Raw genomic sequence first — 12,231 nt, 5'->3', positions numbered from 1 at the left:
GTCAGCACAGAGCCTGACGTGGGGTTCAAACCCACGAACTGTGTGATCATGGCCTGGGCCGAAGTCGGAAGCTCAACCGACTGAGCCACCCAGGCGCCCCGACATTTAAGTCTTAATTTTGTAAAAGATTTGAGGCATCTGGAAGGTTATTACCAAAATGGTGGCAAAACAAGAACAAGGGCCACCAAGACATTTATAAGAAAAAAGCAATTTTTCTTGTTCCTCTGAAGATTCACAGGAGTCTGTCTAACCCTGTTACATGAAGAGCAAGCCAGTCAAGCCTAAAAGTACAACCAGTGCCCCCTTTCCTGCACCACCTCCACTGCCCCAGGGATTGTTTCTCCTCAAATACTTCCCTTGCTGCAAGACTCAATCAGTCTCTCACCATTTCTGCAATTTATGTATTTGTTTGTGTGTTCGTTCATTCATTCATTCATTTATAAGAGAGTGGGCACACAAACCTGCACCTCAGCAGGGAAGGGGCAGAGAAAGAGGGAGAGAGAGAATCTTAAGCAGGCCCCATGCCCAGCATGAGATCATTACCTGAGCCGAAATCAAGGGTTATGCTTAACCAACTGAGCCACCCAGATGCCCCTCACCATTTCTGTTTTCAAGGGTTTTTTTAAACCTGAATAATTTATTGGCTGTTAAAAATGCATACTTTTTGCATTACTTTGCAGTAAGCATGCATTTACTGCAAAATCAATTCAGCCTGTGATCCTGGATGAACAAATAATTCTTGCCAATGTATGACTGTTAATTGCAAAGGCCAACATTTCTTCAAGCACTAGACTGCATAGAAGATGACTTAGGACAGAACAGGTGGGACCTGAATTCTGATTTTTTAATACATTTACAATCCACAGTTGTATTTATAGACACACATACCCTTTCCTGCCAAGATAAGTCATTCATGTGGCAGGCTGTGACTTGGGTAGGATTTATGCTTTGTTTTTCCTCTGGGACCAGTCTTGTCTTTGTTTCTCTGAGAACTGGTCTGTGTAGTTTTTTCTGCCTGGAATCAAAAGGTTTAGTCTGTCTCCGTAATTGGTGATGACTGACCTACTGTATGCACTCTTCACAAATGCCCTTGAAAGGTCATAGACCATGGTGTTCAAGGACTTCAGCTATGTGGAACAAGACTTAAGTTCAAGTCCACTCCGTCCCATACTAGTTAGGTGATTTTGGAAATGTTGCTCAATTTCTTTAAACTTCAGTTTTATTTATTAAGGGGGCATAATAGTAGAGTTTATATTAGTGGATTTTGCAGAGGAGTCATTGAGTTAATGTGAATGAGAGCACAAAAGTTTCCCATGTAGAAACAAGTAATGATTATTTCTATGCGCAACTCGATTTAGAGTGAATTGCAATAATTGTGGCACCTATTGAAATAGAAAAACATCACTCTAGCAATCCTGTGACTTTTCTGATAGCAACTCATGAAAACAAGCTTAGTGGCTGTTTTACTAATTACAGGACATCCACAAATCAACCTATAACAGGAAAGGGAGTAATAAATGGTTAAAGCTTGTTAACCAGTCAGATTCAAATCTTAATATGCATTCTCCCCGCCCCTAAAGACAGCCTACTTTGGAATTAATGGCTTAACTACACCCACGCAGATTAAAAACGGAACCTGTTTGTTCAACAACTTATTGCGTATATATTATGTGTGAAACTTATAATTGATAACCAGCTGTTCAGAAAAATGATTATAATATAATAAAAAAAAAGATTACAGTATAACAGGCTACACGTAAAGAAAGGGAGATGTTTCGGCAAAACATCTGTTTCGGTAAAAGCAGGTGTTTCGGTAACAGGGAACAGAGGCACCTGTATCACTCAGCCTGGCAGGAAGAGTGGCACCTGAGATAGGCCTAGGTGTGTGAGTTAGCCTGCCATGCTAGCGTGTTCCAGGCAGAGAGGCAGCACGCACCAAGGCAGGGGAGTCAGAATACAATGGCTGCAGTTGGATGTGAGAGGACCTAGGGAAGAAGGTCTGGCCTGGAGATGAGAATTTGGGAGTCATAACTAAAAATGGTCAGTGGCTAAAGTCATCGAGAGGGAATATACATACACAGAATATATGTAGAGATGCCTAAGTGGCTGTACAGAAAACAGCCACAGCTGAACGGGATGTGGGGATCTATGAGATCTAATCTCCTGGCAGAAGAGGAGCTGAGGAGAAGGAAGGACACGGCCCATGGAAAGAGTCTGTCCAAGGATGGCTATTTCTCATAGTTTGGCTCCCTGAACTCCTGGACACCCCTAATTTGCTTATACTTTGCCATATAATTAGAAAATGCTCTTTAAAAGTTATTATGTTCTCCCACACAGGCAATGCGGACAGGCTGACTCAGCTTACTAATGGTGTTGGAATGGATATGCATTTTTACCGTATGAATTTTCACTTTGCACAGACAGAAATTTGAGGGTGTATCTGATGACAACGAGAGCATTTGTTTAAAAAATTTTTTTAATGTTTATTTCTGAGAGAGAGAGAGAGAGATCATGAGTGAGGGAGGGGCAGAGAGAGACAGAGACACAGAATCGGAAGCAGGCTCCAGGCTCTGAGCTGTCAGCACAGAGCCCCACGCTGGGCTCAAACCCATGAGCTGTGAGATCCTGACCTGAGCTGAAGTTGGACAGACAGCATTTGTTTAAAAATCTGGGAAGAATGTTGGCAAAGAACCCTTTAACAATATGTCCTTTATTATCATTCCATTTAGTTGAATATTTTTTTGAATATTGAATATTTTTTGAATATTGAATATTGAATATTTAGTTGAATATTTTTACATGTTTTAATTTTAATTGAAGTTTTAAGTTTTAATCTTAAAGAAGTTACAGAAACAGTGGTAACTTATTAATTCATCAAACTAGTTATTTAATTTATTTACTTTCTTAAAGAAATATATATTGCTTATAAATATCATTTGTAGAAAGCTATAGTTATTCTTATTGAGGTATAATTGCCATATAACATTTTCAGGTGTAACATAATTGTTCAATATTTGTGTCTAATTAACAACTGTCACCACACATGGTTACAATTCTTTTCTTGTGACCAGAACTTTTGAGATTTACTCTCTTAGCAACTTTCAAATATGCAATACAGTATTCGTAACTATAGTTACTATGCTATATATTACATCTACATGACTTAATTATAACTAGAAGTTTTTACCTTTTGACTCTCTTTACCCATTTGGTCCTCAACGCACCTGTCACCTAAGGCAACCACCAATCTGTGGTCTGTATCTATGAGCTTGGCGGTTTCATTTTTATTGTATATATATGTGAGATCATATGGTATTTGACTTTCTCTGTCTGACATTTTTCACTTAGATAATACCCCCTAGGTCCATTCATGTTGTTGCAAATGACAAGTTTTTATTCTTTTTAATAGCTGAATAACATTCCTGTGTGTGTGTGTGTGTGTGTGTGTGTGTGTGTGTGTGTATACCACATTTTCTTTCTCCCTTCATCTATCTAGGGACACTTGAGTTTTTTCCATATCTCAGCTGTTGTAAGAATACTGCAATGAACATAAGGGTGCATATATCTTTTTGAGTTAGTATAATATAGACTTTTTCAAATGTTTGAAATGAGAAATTGGACCTGGACAAAGTAATTTTCTTTTAATCAGCTGATGTTTAGTTTCCCAAGGGAGGGAAATGGAAAGAAGAACAGAAAAAAAGAAAAAAAAAGAGGAAAGAAAAAGAAAGGAAGGCAACTGGCTTCAGGCAGATATGAAATTACCACTGTAAAGCTTGACTTTGTTTTCTGTATAAGGAGAGGAAATAAAGTTTAGGTGTTGAACAACGGATTTTAACACATACACACAGAAAAGAGAATGACAGCGCATTTAGAAAGGAACTCAGGTCCTCGATAATTTTATCAAGTCATACAATTAAAAAGCCAGTACTGCTTAACTCCAGTTGGGAAGGAAGGAGGGATAAGTCCTGTATTAAGTTACCTTTTTTTTTTTTTTTTAATGTTTATTTATTTTTGAGACAGAGAGAGACAGAGCATGAGCAGGGGAGGGTCAGAGAGAGAGGGAGACACAGAATCTGAAATGGGCTCCAGGCTCTGAGCTGTCAGCACAGAGCCCGACGCGGGGCTCGAACTCACGGACCGTGAGATCATGACCTGAGCTGAAGTCGGCCGCTTAACCTACTGAGCGACCCAGGCGCCCCCCCCCCCTTTTTTTTTAAGACAAATCAGACCAACCAATCTCCTCATGTGGGTTTATTTGCTTTCTGTTTTAAAGTACTTCTCAAATGAACTATCTTGTTCATTTCAAAAGCCCAAGTGGCAACTGCAACTCTAAAATATCCCTGGTGAAATTGTGCTTATTACAGAGAGAGATGTACAAATTCCTATTAAAATGAGAAAACATGAAGGAAGCAAGTGGTTGGCTCGAAAGAGGTGCAGTTTTAGATTGTGACAACTAGGAAAAACAACACGGTTTATAAAAAGGGTAATTTCTGGGGTGCCTGGGTGGCTCAGTCGGTTAACCATTCGATTTCAGCTCAGGTCAGGATCTCACGGCTCACAAGTTCGAACCCCAACTTGGGCTCTCTGCTCTCAATGCAGAGTCAGCTTTGGATCCTCGTGTTCCCACCCCCCCCCCACACACACACCTCTGCCCCTCTCCCACTCGCATGCACCCTCTCTCCCTCTCAAAAATAAATAAACGTTTGAAAAAAAAGGGGGTAATTTCTGATCCCCACAACTTGTGATCAGTCATCACTGATCATAGATCCAGACAAAACTAAATGGACCAGTCTTCAGGGACACAAAGACAGAGCTCTTTATCTGATTTAGAAATGATGATTGAAAGCAAAGTTTGTCCTAGGGTCGCTGGTCTGAAGAGTCCCGAACGCCTCAGCCCTCGGGGGATAGCTCAGAAACAGACTTGTCAGGCTTCTGTCCACTCTCGCCCTGTGGACTTTTGTGCTCAGACACGATTACAGAGGAGCCTTCTTTTGGTTTTGACTTTTCATGGTCACAGAATGGCCTGGTCTGCTGTTGGCGTTCTATGACACGGTTTATGTTCCACAGAAAGCTATGGTGTGGCTGCGAGGCCAACCCTCAGCAGCATCAAGGCCTGGCTGACAGTCCAGGCTGGTGACAATGCTGTCCTGGGCTGCCTTCCCCTTTGTCAGTGGCTAAAGAAAAAATGTGACACCCGGAAGAGGGCTTGCTGAACCGTAGAAGTGGACAAGGGCATCTCAAGACAATTGCTGGCAGTGTCCAAGCACCATGCAAAAGAGGGAGCTACGGTCTTTGGGTGTTTCAGCCCCACATTTGTATACTTCAAACATCCTGATCCTCTAACAACATCCTCTTGTTTTCATGTTCATCAAGGAACTTTTTATCTTGAATCATTTTTTGTGTGTCTTTGGGTAGGGTAAGAATATTCTGGTTTCTTTAACATGATATAATCCATGTATCCCTCATAATAAATGATATTTTAAATTTATATTATATTTATATATACTTCTCTATATATAGTTTTTGTATGTTTAAATATAAATACTAAGTAAATGCCATGACCTCACTTTCCTCCCATCTTCCAATATCCTGCTCCCCATGGCCCAGCCCAAATAGAAATCACTGTTACTCTTTTTTGAAAAAAAAATTTTTTTTTCAACGTTTATTTATTTTTGGGACAGAGAGAGACAGAGCATGAACGGGGGAGGGTCAGAGAGAGAGGGAGACACAGAATCGGAAACAGGCTCCAGGCTCTGAGCCATCAGCCCAGAGCCTGACGCGGGGCTCGAACTCACGGACCGCGAGATCGTGACCTGGCTGAAGTCGGACGCTTAACTGACTGCGCCACCCAGGCGCCCCGAAAATTTTTTAATGTTTATTTATTTTTGAGACAGGGAGAGAGAGAGAGAGACAGAGTGTGAGTGGGGGAGGGGCAGAGAGAGAGGGAGACACAGAATCGGAAGCAGGCTCCAGGCTCCAAGCTTCATTCGGCACAGAGGCCCATGCAGGGCTCGAAAGCACAAACCACGAGATCATGACCTGAGCCAAAGTTGGTCACTTAACCGACTGGGTCACCCAGGTGCCCCACCACTGTTATTCTTATTTGAACTCATGTCAGAAAAAAAAAAAATTCAACCCAATAAAAATATAGACATTTGTTTATAAGCTGGCTAAGCCTCTGTTTTTGCATGCATAAAAATAAGGTAATAGTGTCTATCCCTTATCATAAAGCATTTAGTGATTAGTGTATGGTAAGGGCTCAGTAAATTACTGCTATTGTTATAATACTTACCTTATATTTTCTTTTTCTTTTTTTTAAAAGAGTTTTTATTTTACTTTTGAGAGAGATTGAGAGAGAACGAGAGAGAGAGAGCCAGGCAGGGGCAGAGAGAGAAAGGAAGATGGAGAAGATACTGTCAGTGCAGAGCTGGATGCGAGGCTCAAACTCACGAACCTGTGAGATCATGACCTGAGCCAAAGTCAGATGCTTAACTGACTGAGCCACCCAGGCGCCCTACCTTATATTTTCTCTGTGGCTTTTCTCTTTCCCTTTTGTATTACCATGTGTCTCCGTCAGTGTTTATGATCTATATCCCCTGCCTGCCTCCTGAGCTTCATACTTCCTCCGCCCATTTCAGGTTCCCATGGGGTTTTCTCCCAGAGATCTCAACCTGAGCCTGTTCCGAACTAGACCAGTTCCTTCGTTCTATACCCCCTCCCTGGGTCTGAATTTCGACTCCCTTCATTGGGTACCCTGGGCGGGCTATCTAACCATTCTGTGCCTCAATTGACCCATCTGTAAAATGAAGGAAATGACAGTAGCTACCTCACTGGGTTGTAGTAAGCACTGAATACATTGATGCACATGAGGCAGAGGGCATGCTGAGAAGGCCTGGCACACAGCAAATGTTCCGCAAGTGTCAGCTGCTCTTACCGTCCGTTTCCTCCTCTTCAGCACCATTACGCCTAACGAACCTGCGCCACACCCTTTATAAGTCCCCCGAATAACGAATAACGTCACCGCCATACAACCAAAGCTCTCGGCTGGAGACTATGCTCTTCCTTCCCTTTCTGTCTCATCCCTTCGATGACCTGGACTATCCAGTCTTGTGCTCTCTGTCCCTGAACTAGATCTTCAACTCCTCTCCTCCACGCTTCTGTGTTAGTCTGGGTGCTTGCCTGCAGTGGTCTCCCCCTGGGTCTCCCAGCTCTGGTGTTTCACCCTGCAGCCAGCCGATCCCCTGCATCACAGCCAGGGTCTCATCCTGAAATGCAGAGCCTATTCTGGCAAGCACATTGTAGTTACCATGTGCCAAACGCTACTCTGAGAGTTTTATGCTATGAACTCAGTTGTTATCTGTGTTCAATGACTTCTCCCTGTCTCATATATTATTTATTTCCTCAATAAATCTTATATTTATTCCATAAATCGGGAACTAAATCAGCCAGGATCCTGCCAAGAAACAGATGGCATGGCCCAAATACGGTGAGTTGAGAAAAGTGTAATAACGGGATTATATTTTTTAATATTTTATTTATTTTTGAGAGAAAGAGAGAGAGAGAGAGAGAGAGAGAGAGAGAGAGAGTGGGGGAGGGGCAGAGCGAGAGGGAGACACAGAATCAGAAGCAGCCTTCCGACTCTGAGCTATCAGCACAGAGCCCAATGCGGGGCTCACCAACTGTGAGATCACGACCTAAGTTGGACACTTAACCAACTGAGCCACCCAGGCGCCCCAATGGGATTATTTACAATGATGTGAGTAGTGCACAGGGAAACCACATGGAAGGGGGTTAGTGACAGCTGGGCTCCACTACCACCCTTAGTGAAAGGAAGAGTGATCACCAGACCTGGTAGGAGAAGGTTGAGTGGAGGGAGCCTGCATGACAGGAAGAACCAAGAGAATATAACCCAAGACAGCCATGCAGGGAGGGTCCAAGGGAATAGTTCCCATGACCTCACTTTCTTCCCTTCCTCCAGTATCCTGCTTCTCATTGGCCGGCCCCAGTGAAAGCCAAAAGACAAAAAAAAGCCCATTGATGCAGTCTCCCCAGTTCAGTTTCCCCGGGGCCAGACAACAGAGCGGAAACATGCAAAGAGGGGCTCTGGAGGGCCAGGCCTCTTAGTAATCAGAACGCAAAGTGAGCAGGCACTCACTGCCATAGGGGAAGGATACAACTGGGCCTTGCCTCGCATGACAAAAGGTCACCCCCTCACATGACCCTTGATATACAGAGTGTGCTAACAAGAGCAAATAAAACAGATGAAATTCCTGTGTTCCTGAAGCTCCCACAAGAGTAGACCTTAAATGAAGTCCATAAAACTTACAGATGCCGGCCTGTTCTGCCATTTTTTTCCATATATATACCACTACTTCCTGTCTCTTCCAGTAGCCGACGTAGAAGCATGGGGGAACTCACACCCACTCTTCTTTGCTTCAGCTCCTTGAGTAGAACCAGCTCCATGTTTATTTATTTTCATTTTTTTAATACTTTTTTTAACGTTTATTTATTATTGAGAGACAGAGACAGAGCATGAGCATGGGAGGGGAAGAGAGAGGGGGAGACACGGAATCTGAAACAGGCTCCAGGCTCCGAGCTGTCAGCACAGAGCCCCACGCGGGGCTCGAACCCACAAACTGTGAGATCATGACCTGAGCTGGTCAGACCCTTAACGGACTGAGCCCCCCAGGCGCCCTGAACTAGCGCCATGTTTAATCTAAATGCCAATAAGGCTGGAATTTGTCGAAGAGCCCTTGGAATATTTTAGCGAGTGCCACCGTCTCTGCCAGAGTTTCCCAGGGCATGTTTTGCTCACCTCCTAGTTCTTAGCTTTGTTCTATTTAACAAACCTCCGACATGGAGACTGCCAGTCAACCAGGGTTCCCTTAAGAGTTTGTTAAGAACAAAAATGACCAAACAAGCCTTTTATCATTAGCAAGTACACACAGGCTAACGGTGCCTAATGACCTGCCAGAAGGAGATGGAGGAATAAATGCTCCCTGTTTTTGTCAAAGGAATTGGTGCTGATAATTGTGCAACTAGGCTTGTGACAGTGGACATAAAGAAGACTGGATTTTCTTCGCACTCACATGTGCCAGTTCTGAACTGATTGCTTCTGAGCTCCACGTTCAAACTTCAGTACTACTTCTGAGAAAAGAGACAGAATTCCTTTAGTGATTTTTCCATTTTGGTAAGCATGCTGTCTCTCTCAGTAGAGGGCACTGGAATGACTTTGCAGGAGGAAAGGGTGAATCTTGCGGGCTCAGGCTGCTGGTCGTTGTGGTGGGTAAGCAGTGAGGGTGTGAGGACACCCGGTGGCAATCTGTCCCTACCATGTGCCCAGAATGCACCGTCTCTCTGTGACCTGGCAGCCTTGCCTCGCTCTGGGGACCAGCTTCCCGTAACCCCCCACCAGGGAGACCACACTCCAGGCCTCTGGCCTTCAGTGGTGCCCAGACTCCCTCACGTGCTTGCTTCCCCAGAGTTGATCTCCTGGGGTCCTTTCCTTGAGGTCAGCGAGAGTGACAGGCAGGCCACCTGCCTGCAGTGTGGGGTTCACACTACGAAGATAGCATTGAGTAGTTGTGACAGAGGCTGTATGGCTCACAACGCCCAAAATATCTACCATCTGGCCCTTTACAGAAAGTTTGCTGATCCCTGTTCTAGTCTAATAGTGGAAACGAACAAATAAAAATACAAAATAAAAAAACCAAATAAATGCAAAGCATCTATTTAAATAACTGGGTTGCTCTAATAAATGTGGTATGTTATTCTTTGCTTTTTTTTATGTTAACCATAAGGCTTTTCATGAACATGTATTTTATGAATAAACTCTCAGTACAAATTATGGATTTTAAAATAGCTCCTCCTATGATCTGTGTTACTCAGCAATAAGAACGGCCGTAGATGTTGGGTTTGTACTGTCTGCATTTTGATTCCCTTATCACTCAAAAAAGCCAACAAGTATTATTTGAAGGTATGGAGTTTTTTGTCTGCACGTTTTACTTTTTGTTTTGCAGTTAAGTCCCTAACTATGGCAACCTTTATCAACTCCCAGAAAAAAGTCCAGCTTTCATAAAGATAGAATGACCTTTTCATTTGTGGGTAGTGTATTTTATAAAATCAGACAGGATTTCAGGGCTATTTTAATATATGTTTTTCCCTTCTCCCTGCCTGAACTTTGGTTGTTACCTTCTTTCTTTACTCTCATTCCCCATTTTATTGGAGCCAAGGTTGCTGGGTGAAGTGATAATAATGGAGTTAATTCTGTTTTTCCCTGGACTCTAATTTTTCTTGAGATTCTATGGATATAAACACTATCGCATTCTACCTTTCCTCCCAAAACATTGGTATACAAATCCCCAAAACAAAATTTAAAAAAAAATTTTTTTTTTTTTAACGTTTATTTATTTTTGAGACAGATAGAGACAGAGCATGAACGGGGGAGGGGCAGAGAGAGAGGGAGACACAGAATTGGAAGCAGGCTCCAGGCTCTGAGCCATCAGCCCAGAGCCTGACGCGGGGCTCGAACTCACAGACCGCGAGATCGTGACCTGAGCTGAAGTCGGACGCTTAACCGACTGAGCCACCCAGGCACCCCACAAATTTTTTTTTTTAACGTTTATTTTTGAGAGAGAGAGAGACAGACAGAGAGGATCGGTGGAGGGGCAGAGAGGGAGACACAGAATCCAAAGCAGGCTCCAGGTTCTGAGCACAGAGCCCGATGCAGGGCTGGAAGCCACTAACTGTGAGATCATGACCTGAGCCCAAGTTGGGTGGAACCACCCAGGTGCCCCAAAACATTTTTTTTTTTTTTTTGCATCTCACAGCATTATTCAAGTGTTAATTCTCCTAGTTATCAGTTATTTATCTCTTGTAAATGTGATACAATTCTTACTAAATAGGGATTCATTATGGTAAATTGCAATACAAGACAACTTTTAGGCTTCAGAAGCCTAATGAGGGGAAATAACCTGTTTGAATATGGTAACAGATCAAGGAAAAACATGTATGTGGGAATCCATGGTCTTTTCTTTGCAAACTTATTTTTTTTTTTTTAAACAAAATGTTTTTCCTATTAGGGTCGCAGCACTATTAAGGTAATCAGTTGATATTTAGTATTTTTAACCTTTCAGAGAAAACATTTCCACTTTTAAAAAACTCATTTAAAAGATTTTTAAGAAGATTTTTAAAAAGATTATAAAGATATGATGAAAACGTCTTTCACTGCTACGTGGCATGTAATAGCCGTCAGATTATTTTTTTCCAAATTGTTTATTAGCACAGGTTAAATAAAATTCTTTTAAAAATTAGTGTTGGTAAATACTGTATTCAAGGTATGGGACAGAAGTGATATAGACACATGTTTATTTCTTGAAATTTCCCTAAGGACCTTGAAGGTAGGAACCACATCTGATTTTGCTTTACACTGTTTTCCTAGCACCTAGCTCACAGCAGGTGCTCAGTGACTATCTACAGAATGAATAGTTTATTTCTCATGTCTCCTTAAGCCAGGAGATACCTCATTCCATCAACTACCCTTTCATTCTCCAACCTCTCCTTCTCTACTGTCCATTGACCCTCAGCAAAATTGAGCATGCTGATCAAGCAAAACCCTTCTGTTCAGCCAGTCTTCAGCCACCTGTCCTCTGTTCTACCTACTTCTCTTCACAGCCAAACTATAAGGCATTCTTAGAAATAAGAGGGGCACCTGGGTGGCTCAGTCGCTTAAACGGCCGACTTTGGCTTGGGTCATGATCTCGTGGTCTGTGAGTTCGAGCCCCGCGTCGGGCTCTGTGTTGACAGCTCGGAGCCTGGAGCCTGCTTTGGATTCTGTGTCTCCCTCTCTCTGCCCCTCCCCTGCTCACACTCTTGTCTCTCTCAGAAATAAATAAACATTAACAAAAAAAAAAAAAAAAAAAAAAAAAAGAAAGAAAGAAAGAAAAGAAATAAGAGAACTGTGGTAGGGAGACTTATTTTGGTCTCATAGAGGTCCCAGCTCTGACCTTTGCTAAAAGTCCTTCATCCCAGGGATGGAAAGAACAGAAAGATTTCCCCACAGCTCATTTATACCTTCCTGAACCCAGGACTCGGTGTGTAGAAATTATCCATACCTCTGCTCAGTGACAGCTTTGAACTCTAGAAGTGCTGCCGTAAAGGCCTGTCCTCCAAACGGATTCTGACTGACGACCCTTTTCATATAGATGTGCTGCAGTCAGAATTGAGGACACA

This window comes from Puma concolor, chromosome B4 (assembly GCF_028749965.1).
Source record: "Puma concolor isolate L17-30 chromosome B4, mPumCon1.1.hap2, whole genome shotgun sequence".
Classification (NCBI taxonomy): Eukaryota; Metazoa; Chordata; class Mammalia; order Carnivora; family Felidae; genus Puma; species Puma concolor.
This window is presented reverse-complemented; position numbering follows the sequence as displayed.